Source organism: Macaca fascicularis, chromosome 11 (genome assembly GCF_037993035.2).
Source record: "Macaca fascicularis isolate 582-1 chromosome 11, T2T-MFA8v1.1".
Taxonomy (NCBI): domain Eukaryota; kingdom Metazoa; phylum Chordata; class Mammalia; order Primates; family Cercopithecidae; genus Macaca; species Macaca fascicularis.
Genome location: NC_088385.1, coordinates 57,976,765 through 57,992,256, shown reverse-complemented (window position 1 = coordinate 57,992,256; position 15,492 = coordinate 57,976,765). Strand labels below are relative to the sequence as shown.

At 43.6% G+C, this 15,492-nt stretch overlaps 1 protein-coding gene across 16 annotated transcripts in view; it reads left to right on the top strand.

Moving 5' to 3' along the window:
* The window catches only part of TFCP2 (transcription factor CP2), an 83,760-nt gene that overhangs the window by 37,856 nt on the left and 30,412 nt on the right, over positions 1-15,492 (top strand). For 3 of the 16 annotated variants that reach the window (XM_074006881.1, XM_074006879.1, XM_074006880.1), the window contains exon 2: positions 12,594-12,807. The exons of the other annotated variants lie outside the window; for them this stretch is intronic. The gene's annotated coding sequence lies outside the window, so the exon portion shown is untranslated. The remainder of the gene's footprint in view (positions 1-12,593; positions 12,808-15,492) is intronic. 16 annotated transcript variants of the gene reach the window in all.

Below are 15,492 nucleotides of genomic sequence, written 5' to 3'. Positions count from 1 at the left end.
CCAGTAGTGGTGATGGGTATGTGTAGACCTGAACAAATACCCTCACCCTTTGTGGTAATGTTTCTTTTTTTTTTATTTATTTATTTATTTATTTATTTATTTATTTATTTATTATTATTTTTTTGAGACGGAGTCTCGCTCTGTCACCCAGGCTGGAGTACAGTGGCCGGATCTCAGCTCACTGCAAGCTCCGTCTCCCAGGTTTATGCCATTCTCCTGCCTCAGCCTCCCGAGTAGCTGGGACTACAGGCGCCCGCCACCTCGCCCGGCTAGTTTTTTGTATTTTTTTAGTAGAGACGGGGTTTCACCGTGTTAGCCAGGATGGTCTCGATCTCCTGACCTCGTGATCCACCCGTCTCGGCCTCCCAAAGTGCTGGGATTACAGGCTTGAGCCACCGCGCCCGGCCGTGGTAATGTTTCAAGATGGCTCACTGAGGACCTCTGCAAAGTCAAGTCTTGCTATAAAAAGATGGTCATTCTAGATGACATAGAGATCAAACCCATGCATTCTCTTAGTTTATTAATACATAGCACTGAGTAATTAAGCTCACCAATCCCTCCTCCCCATTTGGATTTAGTTGACACGGGATATGGCCTGAAAGGGATTTTTTTAAAGCTCCCCAGGTGATTCTAATGTGCAGCTGCTAAGATTGAGAGCCACTGCTATTTATATGCCTTTCATACAGACCTGACTTGAATTTAGTAATATAATATACAAATACAGCAGAAGATGACTTGAAAACTATTTTATTTCTAAATACTTTCTGACTTAAAAAGCAGGATCTGATTGTAGTTTTTTTGTGTGTGTGATGGTCTTGCTGTGTCGCCCAGGCATGATCTCGGCTCACTGCAACCTCTGCCTCCCAGGTTCAAGCAATTCTCCTGCTTCAGCCTCCCGAGTAGCTGGGACTACAGGTGCCCACCACAACCCCTGGCTAATTTTTGTGTTTTTAGTAGAGACAACGTTTCAACATGTTGGTCAGGCTGGTCTCAAACTCCTGGCCTCAAGTGATCCTCCCTCCTCGGCCTCCCAAAGCACCAGGATTACAGGCGTGAGCCACTGCGCCTGGCCCTGAATTGTATGTTTTTGTTGTTGTTGTTTTTTGTTTTTGAGATAGAATCTCACTGTGTTGCCCAGGCTGGAATGCCGTGGCATAGTCACGGCTCACTGCAGCCTCAACCTCCAGGACTCAAGTGATCCTCCCACCTCAGCCTCCTGAGTAGCTGGGACTACAGGTGCACACCATTACACCTGGCTAATTTTAAAATTTTTTTTTCTAGAGACAAGGTCCCACTATGTTGTCTAGGCTGGTTTTGTTTTTTGTTTTTTTTTTTTTTTTTTGGAGATGGAGTCTCGCTCTGTCACCCAGGCTGGAGTGCAGTGGCGCAGTCTCAGCTCACTGCAAGCTCCACCTCCCGGGTTCACGCCATTCTTCCACCTCAGCCTCCCGAGTAGCTGGGACTACAGGTGCCCGCCACCACACCCGGCTAATTTTTTGTATTTTTAGTAGAGACAGGGTTTCACCGTGTTAGCCAGGATGGTCTCGATCTCCTGACCTCGTGATCCATCCGCCTCGGCCTCCCAAAGTGCTGGGATTACAGGTGTGAGCCACCACGCCCAGCCTAGGCTGGTTTTGAACCCCAGGGCTCAAGTGATCCTCCTGCCTTGGCCTCCCAAGTGCTGGGATTATAGGCATGAGGCACAGTGCTCAACCTGTATTTGTTTGATTATCTATCTAAGTAGATATTATTCCTGTTCTTAAGTAGCTGAATTACAGTATGATCTTTTAGACTTGTCTTTTATTATGTTTGTTTTAAAAATACTGTTAAAGGAACTGTAAATAAACTTGATTTAATTTGGTACAAAGTTCTAAGGGGCACAAAAGACTAGAGCAGTGTTTTTTCCAAACTTCAGGCTGTAGTAAAAATTTTAAATGAAGTCAAATAGAGACTACCAAGGCCAGGCGGGGTGGCTCATGCCTGTGATTCCAGGACTTTGGGAGGCTGAGGCTGGCAGATCGCTTGAGGTCACAAGTTTAAGACCAGTGTGGGCAACATGGTGAGACCCCATTTCTACTAAAAATACAAAAAAATAGGTGGGCATGGTGGCATGCCTGTAGTAGTCCCAGCTACTCAGGAGGCTGAGGTGGGAGAATGGCTTCAGCCGGGGAGGTGAAGGTTGCAGTGAGCCGAGACGGCACCACCGGACTCCAGCCTGGGCAATAGAGCCAGACCTTGTCTCAAAAAAGAAAAAAAATACCAAAATTAGTAAGTATTGTTTCATGAAACTTTTCAGTTCTGTAGACGCACAAATATATGTATGTGTGTACTGGGTCTGAATATGAAATAGCTTACCTAATACGACTGGTATTTCAAGATGTTGAAAGCTACAAAACTAGAGTATATGACAAGAGGGAGGAAAGAAGATAGTCATCCCATCATTCCTTTAATGGGGCTACACTGTTACACACATTTATTTTCTCCTTTTTTCTCTGTTTCTTATACATTTTTTGTTTATTTTCTTATCCAGTTGCTTAATTTTTGGATCTGGCCATATTGTTCAAATTCTTTAACACTGTTTCTTTCTTTTTCTTTTTTATTTTTTGAGATAGGGTCTCACTCTGTCGCCTAGACTGGAGTGCAGTGGTGCAATCTCAGGCCACTGCAACCTCCACCTCCCCAGTTCAAGTGATTCTCGTGCCTCAGCCTCCCAAGTAACTGGGACTATAGGCACCTGCCACCACGCCTGGCTAACTTTTGTGTTTTTTTTTTTTTTTTTTTTGAGACGGAGTCTCGCTCTGTCACCCAGGCTGGAGTGCAGTGGCCGGATCTCAGCTCACTGCAAGCTCCGCCTCCCGGGTTCACGCCATTCTCCTGCCTCAGCCTCCCGAGTAGCTGGGACTATAGGCGCCCGCCACCTCGCCCGGCTAGTTTTTTGTATTTTTTAGTAGAGACGGGGTTTCACCGTGTTAGCCAGGATGGTCTCGATCTCCTGACCTCGTGATCCGCCCATCTCGGCCTCCCAAAGTGCTGGGATTACAGGCGTGAGCCACCGCGCCCGGCACTTTTGTGTTTTTAATAGAGACAGGGTTTCACCATGTTGGCCAGCCTGTTCTCAAACTCCTAACCTCAAGTGATCTGCCCGCCTCAGCCTCCCAAAGTGCTGGGATTACAGGCGTGAGCCACCATGCCCAGCCAACACTGTTTCTTTACCCAAAGAGTGAAAACAAAGGCCAGGCATGATGACTCACGCCTGTAATCCCAGCACTTTGTGGGGCCAAAGCGGCAGATTGCTTGAGCCCAGGAATTTGAGACCAGTCTCAGTCTGGGCAACATTGCAAAGCCTCATCTCTACAAAAAATATAAAAATTAGCTGGGCATGGTGGCACACACCTGTAGTTCCAGCTCTTCGGGACGCTGAGGTGGGAGGATGGCTTGAGCCCAAGAGGCTGAGGCTATAGTGAGTAGTGATTGTGCCACTGTATCCCACCTGGGCAACAGAGGAAGACCGTCTTTAAAAAAAAAAAAAAAAAAAAGCCGGGCGCGGTGGCTCAAGCCTGTAATCCCAGCACTTTGGGAGGCCGAGACGGGCGGATCGTGGTCAGGAGATCGAGACCATCCTGGCTAACACGGTGAAACCCCGGCTCCACTAAAAAAATACAAAAACTAGCCGGGGGTAGTGGCGGGCGCCTGTGGTCCCAGCTACTCGGGAGGTTGAGGCGGGAGAATGGCGTAAACCCGGGAGGCGGAGCTTGCAGTGAGCTGAGAGCCCGCCACTGCATTCCAGCCTGGGCAACAGGGCGAGACTCCATCTCAAAAAAAAAAAAAAAAAAAAAAGAGAGAGAGAGTGAAAATAGGTATATTTTATTGGCAATGTAGTTAAAGGTTTTATAGCATTAAATTGTTTTAAAAGGTAATTTAAGTTCAGATGAGTTATATTGTAATCTGAGATAGTTTTATGCTTTATTTTTTTCTTAAACGTCATACAGTGGCTTTTGGAATGCACTTTTTTTTTTTTTTTAGTAGAACTGTTCTAAGTAAGGTTGACTTAATATTTTCCTTTGCACATTCACCATTACTATTAAGTTTTGTTTTAGAACAAAGAAATTTTTTAGAAGCTTTGTTATCTTATCGCATAACAAACCACGCACAAAAACTTAGTGGCTCAAAACAACAATGACTTCTCATGAATCTATGGATTGACCGTGCAGTTCTCCTTCATGTGGAATCAGTAGGCTGAGGCTGCAGTCATTCTGAGGCCTAGGCTGGGACATTCAAGATGGCTTACTTACATGTTTAATGCTGGGCTCTGCTGGGACACTGGGTTGGCTGGAGCTCGCTGTCTTTCCGTGTAGCCTCAGGACCTCCCCCATCTCCACTGAGCCACTCCATGTGGTTGCTTCAGCAGAGTAGCCAGACTTCTTACTAGCAGTTCAGAGTTCCCAAAAGTGCAAAAGTAAAAGCTAGCAATCCTTCTTAAAGACTAGACCTACTCTGGCCCGGTGGCTTACGCTTGTAATCCCAGCACTTTGGGAGGCAGAGGCAGGTGGATCACGAGGTCAATACTTCAAGACCAGCCTGGCCAGCATGGTGAAACCCCATCTCTACTAAAAATACAAAAAATTAGCCAGGCATGGTGGTACACGCGTATAATCCCAGCTACTCGGGAGACTGAGGCAGGAGAATCACTTGAACCCAGGAGGTGGAGTTTGCAGTGAGCCAAGATGGCACCACTGCATTCCAGCCTGGGTGATAGAGCAAGACTCTGTCTAAAAAAAAAAAAAAAAGAAAGACTAATTCCTAAACCAGAACTTGCACACTGTTATTTCTCCCACATTATTGTTAAAGCAAGTTACCAGCCCATATCCAGTGTGGAAGGCGTGCTGCGAAAGGGTGTGAATACAAAGAGCTGTGGGTCATCTGAGACCATCTTTGGAGATTAGCTACCAAAGTCACATTTAGCAGCCTAGTGATGAAATCTCGGGCGGTTTTTATGATATTTAAAACTTAAGACTACTTTTGGATTATTTAGATTTTATTTATATTCATTTTGCCCCCAACCAGTTGTTCCTCTATTTTAACATTTGTTCTATTACAGTTAGATAGGAACTATCTAGCAAGTGTTTAGCTGAAAGTTAGGCATAAATGAAAAAGAACTTGTTGTAAATTGGTTAGGGAGAAGTGAGTACAAAATAGAGAATAGATGATGTCATAAACTTTGTGTTTAAAAAAGTAGTAAGAACTTAAAAAGGTATACCATTGCCGGGCGCGGTGGCTCACGCCTGTAATCCCAGCACTTTGGGAGGCCGAGGCAGGCGGATCACAAGGTCAGGAGATCGAGACCACGGTGAAACCCCGTCTCTACTAAAAATACAAAAAATTAGCCGGGCGCGGTTGTGGGCGCCTGTAGTCCCAGCTACTCGTGAGGCTGAGGTAGGAGAATGGCGTGAACCCGGGAGGCGGAGCTTGCAGTGAGCCGAGATCGCGCCACTGCACTCCAGCCTGGGCGACAGAGCGAGACTCCGTCTCAAAAAAAAAAAAAAAAAAAAAAAGGTATACCATTTATTTACTGCTGCTGAAACCCTGAAGACCAAAAGGACAGAAAAAGAAAAGAAGGAAAGGAAGGAAAAGAAAATAATTTTATTTTTAAAAATTGATAATGTGATTTTTCATAGTTAGAATAGTAGCTGATACTTAGTAGGTAATAAATCTTTGAATGACTGAAGTTTTCTTTTCAAAAGGGGAGTTATTCAAGGCCACCTTGAGTGGAAAAAATATTTTTAAAGGGAGTTATTGGTATTTTAGGAAATACATATTTTTTTTTTTTTTTTTTTTTTTTGAGACGGAGTCTCGCCCTGTAGCCCAGGCTGGAGTGCAGTGGCCGGATCTCAGCTCACTGCAAGCTCCGCCTCCCGGGTTCACGCCATTCTCCGGCCTCAGCCTCCCGAGTAGCTGGGACTACAGGCGCTGCCACCTCGCCCGGCTATTTTTTGTATTTCTTAGTAGAGACGGGGTTTCACCGTGGCTCAAGCCTGTAATCCCAGCACTTTGGGAGGCCGAGATGGGCGGATCACGAGGTCAGGAGATCGAGACCATCCTGGCTAACACGGGAAATACATATTTTACTCAGCTTGTTCATAGACAGTTTAGAAGATCTGAGAGTATCATTCATTATACTGAGAGCATAGTTCACCTTTGGCCAAGTGGATGTTCATAAGATATAGAAGTTCTCTGAGAACTGAAAACATTTTTATATCTTAACTTTAACCAAGAATATCATTTTTAGGGATTGTTTGTGATAGAACAAAGCTATACTGATGGGCCTGTTGTATTTGGTATACAGAAGATTTAGTATGCCTAGATGTTATCTATATTTTATTTTATTATAGTTTGTCTATTCCTTGTTTTGTCATGGCAAGTACACAAATGTACAAATAATTTTTTTTTTTTTTTTTTGGAGATAGAGTCACACTCTGTCACCCAGGCTGGAGTGCAGTGGCGCAATTTCGGCTCACTGCAACCTCTGCCTCCCAGGTTCAAATGATTCTCCTGCCTCAGCCTCCCAAGTAGCTGGGATTACAGGCACCTGCCACCATGCCCAGCTAATTTTTATATTTTTAGTAGAAGGTTTTGCCATGTTGGCCAGGCTGATCTTGAATTCCTGACCTCAGGTGATCCACCCGCCTCAGCCTCCCAAAGTACTAGGATTACAGGCGTGAGCCATTATGCCTGGCCAGTTTTTTTTAAGACAGTTTTTTTTTAAGACAGATTTATAAGCCTGTTGGTTTAGCCAGTATGTAGGGTTTTATAGTTATCATTTGGCTCTGCCTTCTATAGCAGATGGAAAATATGCTTTGGACTTTGTAATGGCAGTGAACTAGTGATATTTCCTATCAGAGGAGACTATATGCCAGTTAGTATTTTCTAATAATAAATAGGATCCCTAAACACAGCCCAGTGCTTTTTTTTTTTTTTTTTTTTTTTTTTTTTGAGACTGAGTCTTGCTCTTTCACCCAGGCTGGAGTGCAGTAGCATGATCTTGGTTCACTGCAGCCTCTGCCTCCCAGGTACAAGCGATTCTCCTGCCTCAGCCTCCTGAGTAGCTGAGATTACAGGCGCACACCACCACACCCGGCTAATTTTTATATTTTTAGTAGAGACAGGGTTTTGCCATGTTGGCCAAGCTGGACTTGAACTCCTGACCTGAGGTAATCCACCTGCCTTGTTCTCCCAAAGTGCAGGGATTACAGGCATGAGCCACTGCGCCTGGCCAACAGCTACTATTTTTTTTTTTTTTTTTTGAGACGGAGTCTTGCTGTGTCGCCTAGGCTGGAGTGCAGTGGCCGGATCTCAGCTCATTGCAAGCTCCGCCTCCCGGGTTTTTACGCCATTCTCCTGCCTCAGCCTCCCGAGTAGCTGGGACTACAGGCGCCCACCACCTCGCCCGGCTAGTTTTTTGTATTTTTTAGTAGAGACGGGGTTTCACCGTGTTAGCCAGGATGGTCTCGAACTCCTGACGTCGTGATCCGCCCGTCTTGGCCTCCCAAAGTGCTGGGATTACAGGCTTGAGCCACCGCGCCCGGCCACAGCTACTATTTTTAATGTTGTTTTTGTGTTTGTAGGTTTTTTGTGATGGGGTCTCATTTTGTTGCCCAGGCTGGAGTGCAGTGGCACAATCATGACTCACTGCAACCTCCCAGGCTCAAGCAATCCTCCTACCTCAGCCTCCCAATTAACTGGGATTACAGACGCACAGTACCATGCCCAGCTAATTAAAAATTTGTTATTGTAGAGATGGGGTCTTATTTTTTACCCAGGCTGGTCTCAAATTACTGGTCTCAAGCAGTCCTCCTGCCTCAGGCTCCCAAAATGCTGGGATTATAGGTGTGAGCCACTGTGCCTGGCTCCAATGGAGCTTTTTTTTTTTTCCTTCCAGTTTTAGAATATTTTTATCCTGCCAAAAGATTCCCTGTGCCCATTTTCCTTCCAGTGCAGCTTCTAATACCTGAACAGTCTCACAACATTTAGTCTTTTTAGAATAATAAAACCATAGAACTGATTTGGAGACCCTTTTAAAGAGGTCAGCTCATCTAACCCTGAGCTACTGAAATCTCTTTACAGGATAGAACGAAAAAGACTTCTTTGCTTCAGCAATCCTCTTTCTCTACATATGACATGACTTTAGGTCACCTCACTTATTTATCTCTCTCCTTAGATTTTTTTTTTTTTTTTAGACGGAGTCTTGCGCTGTCGCCCAAGCTGGAATGCAGTGGCACGATCTTGGCTCACTGCAACCTCTGCCTCCCAGGTTCAAGAAATTCTCCTGCCTCAGCCTCCCGAGCAGCTGGGATTACAGGCGCCTGCCACAATGACCAACCAATTTTTTGTATTTTTAGTAGAGACAGGGTTTTACCATGTTAGCCAGGCTGGTCTCGAACCCCTGACCTCGTGGTCTGCCCACCTTGGCCTCCCAAAGTGCTGGGAATTACAGGCATGAGCTACCATGCCCGGCCTCTCCTTAGATTTTTTAAGTCCTCTCAAATGTGTACATTCAGAACTAAGTATATTCAAGTGTAGTCTGATTTGCATAGAGAATGACATTTTCTTCATTCAGACTTTGCTTTTAATGAAACCTGATATCAGTGATTTTGGCAGCTGTAACACACTGTTTGTGTCTTTGAAATAGACTTTTTTAAAAGCCTAGTCATTTCTCACTGTCCTGTGCCATTTTGTTTTTATTGTTTTTTTTTTGTTCTAAGCTTATGACTTTGTATTTATCCTTATTAAATATGATCCCCTTAAATTTAGCCTCCTGTTCCAGCCACTTACAATTACTTAAAAAGTTGATAATGGCATACAGGGTGTTTACTTTCCCATCCCAGATTCCTGTCATTTGCACATTTGATCATCCTCCTTTCCATATTCTCATCCAAGTCATTTATAAAAAAATGTTGCAAAGGACAGGTTACTCTGGACCCCGTTGCATACTACTGAGCCTTCTTCCAGATTTATCTGCAACTCTTTAGGTACAGTTGTATAATTATCTGTGAAGCCACTTAACTTTCAAGTTAAAAAATACGTATTTTTTCACTTTGCACAGTGATATCAAGAGAGACTTTATTTTATGCCTTGCTGAAATCCAGATACTATATTTATGCCTATAGCATTTGCTGGCCTAACCATATAAAAAAGGAAAATGGAGTTTGGAGATGTTCCTGATACTAGTTTTTATTAATGAACTATTCTTTTAGTAACCTATTTTGCAGTCTTGCTTGTCCTGCACATCACATCAACTCTAGTATAAGGTACGGAGAATATATTCTCCTTTCTTTTTGAAAATTGTTTCTGCATGGTGGCTCACACCTGTAATCCCAGCACTTTGGGAGGCTGAGTTGGGTGGATCATTTGAGGTCAGGAGTTCGAGACCAACCTGGCCAACATGGTGAAACCCCATCTCTACTAAAATACAAAAATTAGCTGGGCGTGGTGGTGCATACATGTAATCCCAGCTACTCAGGAGGCTGAGGCAGGAGAATCGCTTGAACCCAGGAGGCAGAGGTTGTGGTGAGCCGAGATCGCACCACTGCACTCCAGCCTGGACAACAGAGTGAAACTCCGTCTCAAAAAAAGAAAAAAAAAAAAAAAAAAAGAACAGAAAAGAAAAGAAAATTGCTTCTGCAGACACACAAAGCTAATGTGATATTTGGGATTGTTAGAATCATGAGACTTGTCTGGGTTTCCAAAGTGTCACTCATGGGTCTCATCTGCAGATTCTTCAAGTTCTCTGGTGTAGAATTCATCCAGGAATTCTTTATTCATTTAGACAGATAGGCACTCTTTGACAGTCTCCTTATTTATCTTGGTCAGTAATCTAGTTTTCCTAATATTTCTTCTTTTCTTTCTACTTTCAAGATGATTTTTCTTGTCAGAAAAGATAGAAGAAAAACAGGAATTGAGATGTTCTGTCTCTGCTTTATATTAATTAGTAATATGCCATTTACATCAAAGAGTGGGCCTGTGTCTTCCTTACCTTTTTTGCAAGTCTCAGCACATTCTGGGCTTCAGCTTCAGCTTCCTTCTTGATGACACATCAGTGCAATTTTTAAAAATAGTTTCTTTCTTTTTATATATGTTGTGTATGTCTGTCTAATTCTTAGTTGATTGGTGAGCTTTCCAGCTAGTCTCTTTAGATAAGCCCCTTCTTTTTTCCCCCATCTATCTTAAATAATGTGAGATTGCCAGAATTTCATTTTTGAGAACCTCAATCCTGTTGTCTTCCCTTTTATCACCTCAGACTTAGGTCCTGTCTTTAGCACTTCAGCCTTAGGTCCTGTCTCCTTGACTGGTTGAAGCCTGTTCTCAGAGTCTAGTTGCTGCATCTAGCTGTGCCCCTCACCCTTCTGCCTGCCTGTCTGCCTTGGTTGTTTTCTTTTGAGGCATCCACTACTTCTTTTCTGATCAATTTCTTCTTATTCAGATTAGGTTCCAAGTTATAATTCTACTTATTTCTTCTACCTTCTGGATGATAGAATAATTAGCAAGGCAAATTTAAAAAATCTTATATGCTGCTTTTTAGTTGTATGAGATTTTTCCGTAGCAGAAATCTTTTATCATTACTGGCTTTATGGTAAAATCACAGGGCCATCTCTCCTTGCCAGGTCTCCTCCCTGATCTGACCTTACATCCTTCCCACAAATCCCAGAAAATCAATCTATTTTCTTAAAGTTGTTATGGCCAGTTGTTTGCTGGATGTTTTTTTTCTTTTGAAGCTGGCCTTAGAGTAGAGTGTAGTCTCTTCAGCTGTTGCCCTTCCATGCTGTAGCTGACATAGGGATGTTAGTATGCTTTTGTTTCAAATGCTTTATTCTCATTTAGTGGAAGCTAAATGAGGGTTACAAATAGGAAAGTTGAAGTTCATGACATCTTATTGTCCCAAGTTAGCTTCTAAGTTCCTTAGATGCTATCTACTGCCTTTCTTACTCAAGGTAACACTCTTCAACCCTCTCCTTCTCCCTTTTCTAGGCTCTTTCTAGAACAGGGCATCTCAAACAGCTGGTAGGCCTGAAGGAAGAAAGCTAAACCACAGTTATGAATTAGTAGAGACCATTCAGGGGCTGCCCTTTCTCAAAAGGGTAATTTATACCTCAGGAGACTGTGAAGCAGCTCTTTGTGGAATCTTAGTTACATTCAAGAAAGATCACTCCTGATATTGCTTCTATTCCTCTTCCTTTCACTCAATTGCTTTCTGCTATGCCTTCATGCTCAGGTTTGGATTTCCATTTAGGGGTATACATTTTTAACATATACTCCACTTATCCTTTTAACAGGTGTGATTTCTATATCTTTTTTTTTTTTTTTTAATTGGAGTCTCGCTCTGTCACCAGGCTGCAGTGCAGTGGCGTGATCTTGGCTCACTGAAGCCTCTGCCTCCTGGGTTCAAGCAATTTTCCTGCCTCAGCCTCCTGCGTAGCTGAGACTACAGGCGCACACCGCCACGCCTCGCTCATTTTTGCTTTTTTTTTTTTTTTTTTTTTTGAGACAGTCTCGCTCTGTTGCCCAGGCTGGAGTGCAGTGGCGCAATCTCTGCTCACCGTAAGCTCCACCTTCTGTGTTCACGCCATTCTCCTGCCTCAGCCTGCTGAGTAGCTAGAGCTACAGGCGCCCAACACCACGCCCAGCTAATTTTTGTTGTATTTTTTAGTAGAGACAGGGTTTCACCATGTTAGCCAGGATGATCTCGATTTCCTGACCTCGTGATCCACCCACCTCGGTCTCCCAAAGTGCTAGGATTACAGGCTTGAGCCACTGTGGCCGGCCAATTTTTGCATTTTTAGTAGAGGCGGGGTTTCACCGTGTTGGCCAGGATGGTCTTGATCTCCTGACCTCAAGTGATCCACCTGCCTCGGCCTCCGAAAGTGGTGGGATTACAGGCGTGAGCCACCATGCCTAGCCTGTGATTTCTGTATCTTTATACTTTGATCAGAGATAGGGTAAGATCAAAAATTCCAAAATGATTATAGTGTATATAGTGCTGAGTATTCTGGTGAATGCAAACAACCTGTCAAAGGATAGAATTACAGCAAATTTAAAAGATCTCAGTTGGCTTTCTTTGTGATTCTAGAATTGAGCAAGACATCATTCCATAAAATATAGTAATTGTTCCAGTGAGCTGAGCAGAAGAGGTTAGACAGAAGGGCTAAAGGAAGCAGAAGCAAAGAACAGAGTGTATTAGTTACTTTTCAAAGTTACTTTTTCTTGTAAGGCTGGGAGAGGGAGAGAGAAGAATAGAGAAGTAACTGATTGATTCATGTGGAGGTCAGAGTGGAAGCAGGTGCGAGAGGGTCCTGTAGAAGAAAACATGGCTGCCAAAGTGTTTGAGTCCATGGTAAGTTTGGCTTGGCCTTAGCTGTTGCAGGAGGCATGTGAACTCTGCCTTATATAATGTGGATGCTGGGCACAGAGCTGTCATCTTTGACTGATTCCAGGACAAAAATGACAGGACATTGTGGTAGGGGAAGGGACTCACTTTCTCATCCCGTGGGTACAGAAACCGATTATCTTTGACTGCCTTTCTCCACCACATCATGTACCAGTCATCACTGGTAGCAAAGATTTACAGAATGTCAACATCACACTGCGCATCATCTTCCTGCCCGTCGCTAGCCAGCTTCCTGCATCTTCACCAGCATCGGAGAGGCCTATGATGAGCGTGTGCTGCCGTCCATCACGACCGAGATCCTCAAGTCAGTGGTGGCTCGCTTTGATGCTGGAGAAGTAATCACCCAGAGAGAGCTGGTCTCCAGGCAGGTGAGCAACGACCTTACAGAGCAAGCAGCCCCATTTGGGCTCATCCTGGACGATGTGTCCTTGACACATCTGACCTTTGGGAAGGAGTTCACAGAAGCGGTGGAAGCCAAACAGGTGGCTCAGCAGGAAGCAGAGAGGGCCAGATTTATGATGGAAAAGGCCGAGCAGCAGAAAAAGGTGGCCATGGTCTCTGCTGAGGGCGACTCCAAGGCAGCCGAGCTGATTGCCAACTCACTGGCCATGGCGGGGGACGGCCTGATCGAGCTGTGCAAACTGGAAGCTGCGGAGGACATTGCGTTAACAGCTCTCACGCTCTCGGAACATGACCTACCTGCCAGCAGGGCAGTCCGTGCTCCTCTGGTTGCCCCATGAGGGCCCACCCTGCCTGCACCTCCGCAGGCCGACTGGGCCACAGCCCTGATGATTCTTAAACACCGCCTTCCCCCCACACCCCGGAAATCACGGTGAAATTTCATAATTGGCTTAAAGTGAAGGAAATAAAAGTAAAATCACTTCAGAACTCTTAAAAAAAAAAAAAAGAAGAAGAAGAAGAAAAAAAAATAACTGATTGGGCCAGGTGGCTCATGCCGGTGATTCTAGCACTTTGGGAGGCTAAGAGAGAAGAGCTTGAGTTCAGGAGTTCAAGACCAACCTGAGCAACATGATCAGACCCCATCTCTACAAAAAATTTAAGAATTAGCCAGACATGGTGGTGCACACCTGTAGTCCCAGCTACTTGGGAGGCTGGAGGATCCCTTGAACCCAGGAATTGAAGGCAGCAGTGAACTTTGATCACGCCACTGTACCCTAGCCTGGGTGACAGAGTGAGACCCCCTCAAAAAAAAAAAAAAAGAAAAAAAGAAAAGTGGCTGATTGGTTAACATCAGGCTACTTCAGGCTACTATTTTTGTGTGAGGATTAAAGCAGAGGGAACTTCATTATCATGCTGTTTGAAGATTTAAACTGTCCTGTTTGGGACATTAGGTGTTCTGTCTCTCCTGATTTCTTAGAAGATAAGATAGCTTAGTTTAGGTTTAACAATGTAGAACTTAAGATGGATGACTCCATTTTTATTTTTAGTCTGCTTTGTTGGGGCCTAGTATAGGAGTTTAGTGTCCTCCTATAGTTTTTATTTAACAAAACAAAAGTATACATCATATCAGTGAATATTTGCTAAGAACAGGAAAGAGAAGTCTTCCTTTCAAATAGCTTACGGTTCATTGAAATTAATTAATCCAGACACAGTGGCTCATGCCTGTGATCCCAACACTTTGGGAGAAGAGGTGGGAGGATTACTTGAGGCTTGGAGTTTGAGACCACTCTGGGCAACATAGCAAGACCTCCATTTCTACAAAAAATAAAAAATAAATTTTAAAAAAATGAACTAAATGCATAAAGCAATCAGAAAATATAATAAAATGTTAAATTATACATTGGCAACAGCTACTTAGAATCTACCAGAATGGGTTTGGGTTTTCCTTATCTAAACTCACCTCTAAGGAAGAGCAGACTTGGATTTCCAAAACCATTTCTTTCTGGATGCACTTGTTTTTGTTTTGGTATAAATAGGGACCTAGAATTGTATTTCCAGTGACCTTTAGCCTCTATCTCTAGGAATGTGGAACTGAATGGTACTTTTGCTCCCACAGCAGACTAAAAGAAATGCAGTGTAGCAAGATTATGAATAATTGAAATATGTTTGGGGTTTATAGATCTTAAACTCTCTGATGAGGAAATATAGTCTTGTGTATTTGGTTTGGCTGTACTGTTTTGAGTTAGTTTTAGGGGTAACTTTGAGAATCAGTTTTAGAATTCTAGCCCCAGATAACAGTCCTTTGCTTAGTCATGGGTTAGGTGTAATGCCACATGATCCTGAGAAGACTAGGAATGGTTGCTGTTTATTAACCTTGGTTGGTAGTGATACTTGAGAAGAAAAAATAGCCACCCTACATTCATAAAGGTTGAACTGTTGCTATGTTTCAAAATCCTATTTGCCTTGATATCTGGTAATCTTTACTAATCTTTTAAAGAATCATCAGATGTGATGTATTTGAGAATGATAAGACAGTAAAGGCTTCCAAATGCTAACACTGTGTTAAGTTTTGTGGTGTTTTACTTTATTTTTTATACTTTTTGTTATGAGAGCACTGGTAACTTCCTGATCTTGAGAAATAAAAGAACTAGAACAGAGTAATTTTTTAGAAAACTCTGTTTCTACAGTTGTAAATAGTCTCAAGGGAACAATATGTTTCACGTGGAAAAAAATTAATATGGACAGGAAGAAGGATTCCCTCAACAGTCTCCACTCTTAACTCATATGAGCAAAGCCTAAGGAAAAGAAAGTGCCTTTTGTGTTTCTGGCCATTGAAATATTTTTTAACGATGAGAAAACTGTTTCATAGGCCGGCCGCGGTGGCTCACGCCTGTAATCCCAGCACTTTGTGAGGCTGAGGTGGGCAGATTACCTGAGGTCAGGAGTTTGAGAACAGCATGGCTAACATGGTGAAACCCTGTCTCTACTGAAAATATAAAGTTAGCTGAGCGTGGTAGCAGATGCCTGTAATCCCAGCTACTTGGGAGGCTGAGGCAGGAGAATCACTTGGACCCAGGAGGCAGAGGCTGCAGTGAGCCGAGATGGTGTCACTGCACTCCAGCCTGGGTGACAGAGGGAGACTCTGTCTCAAA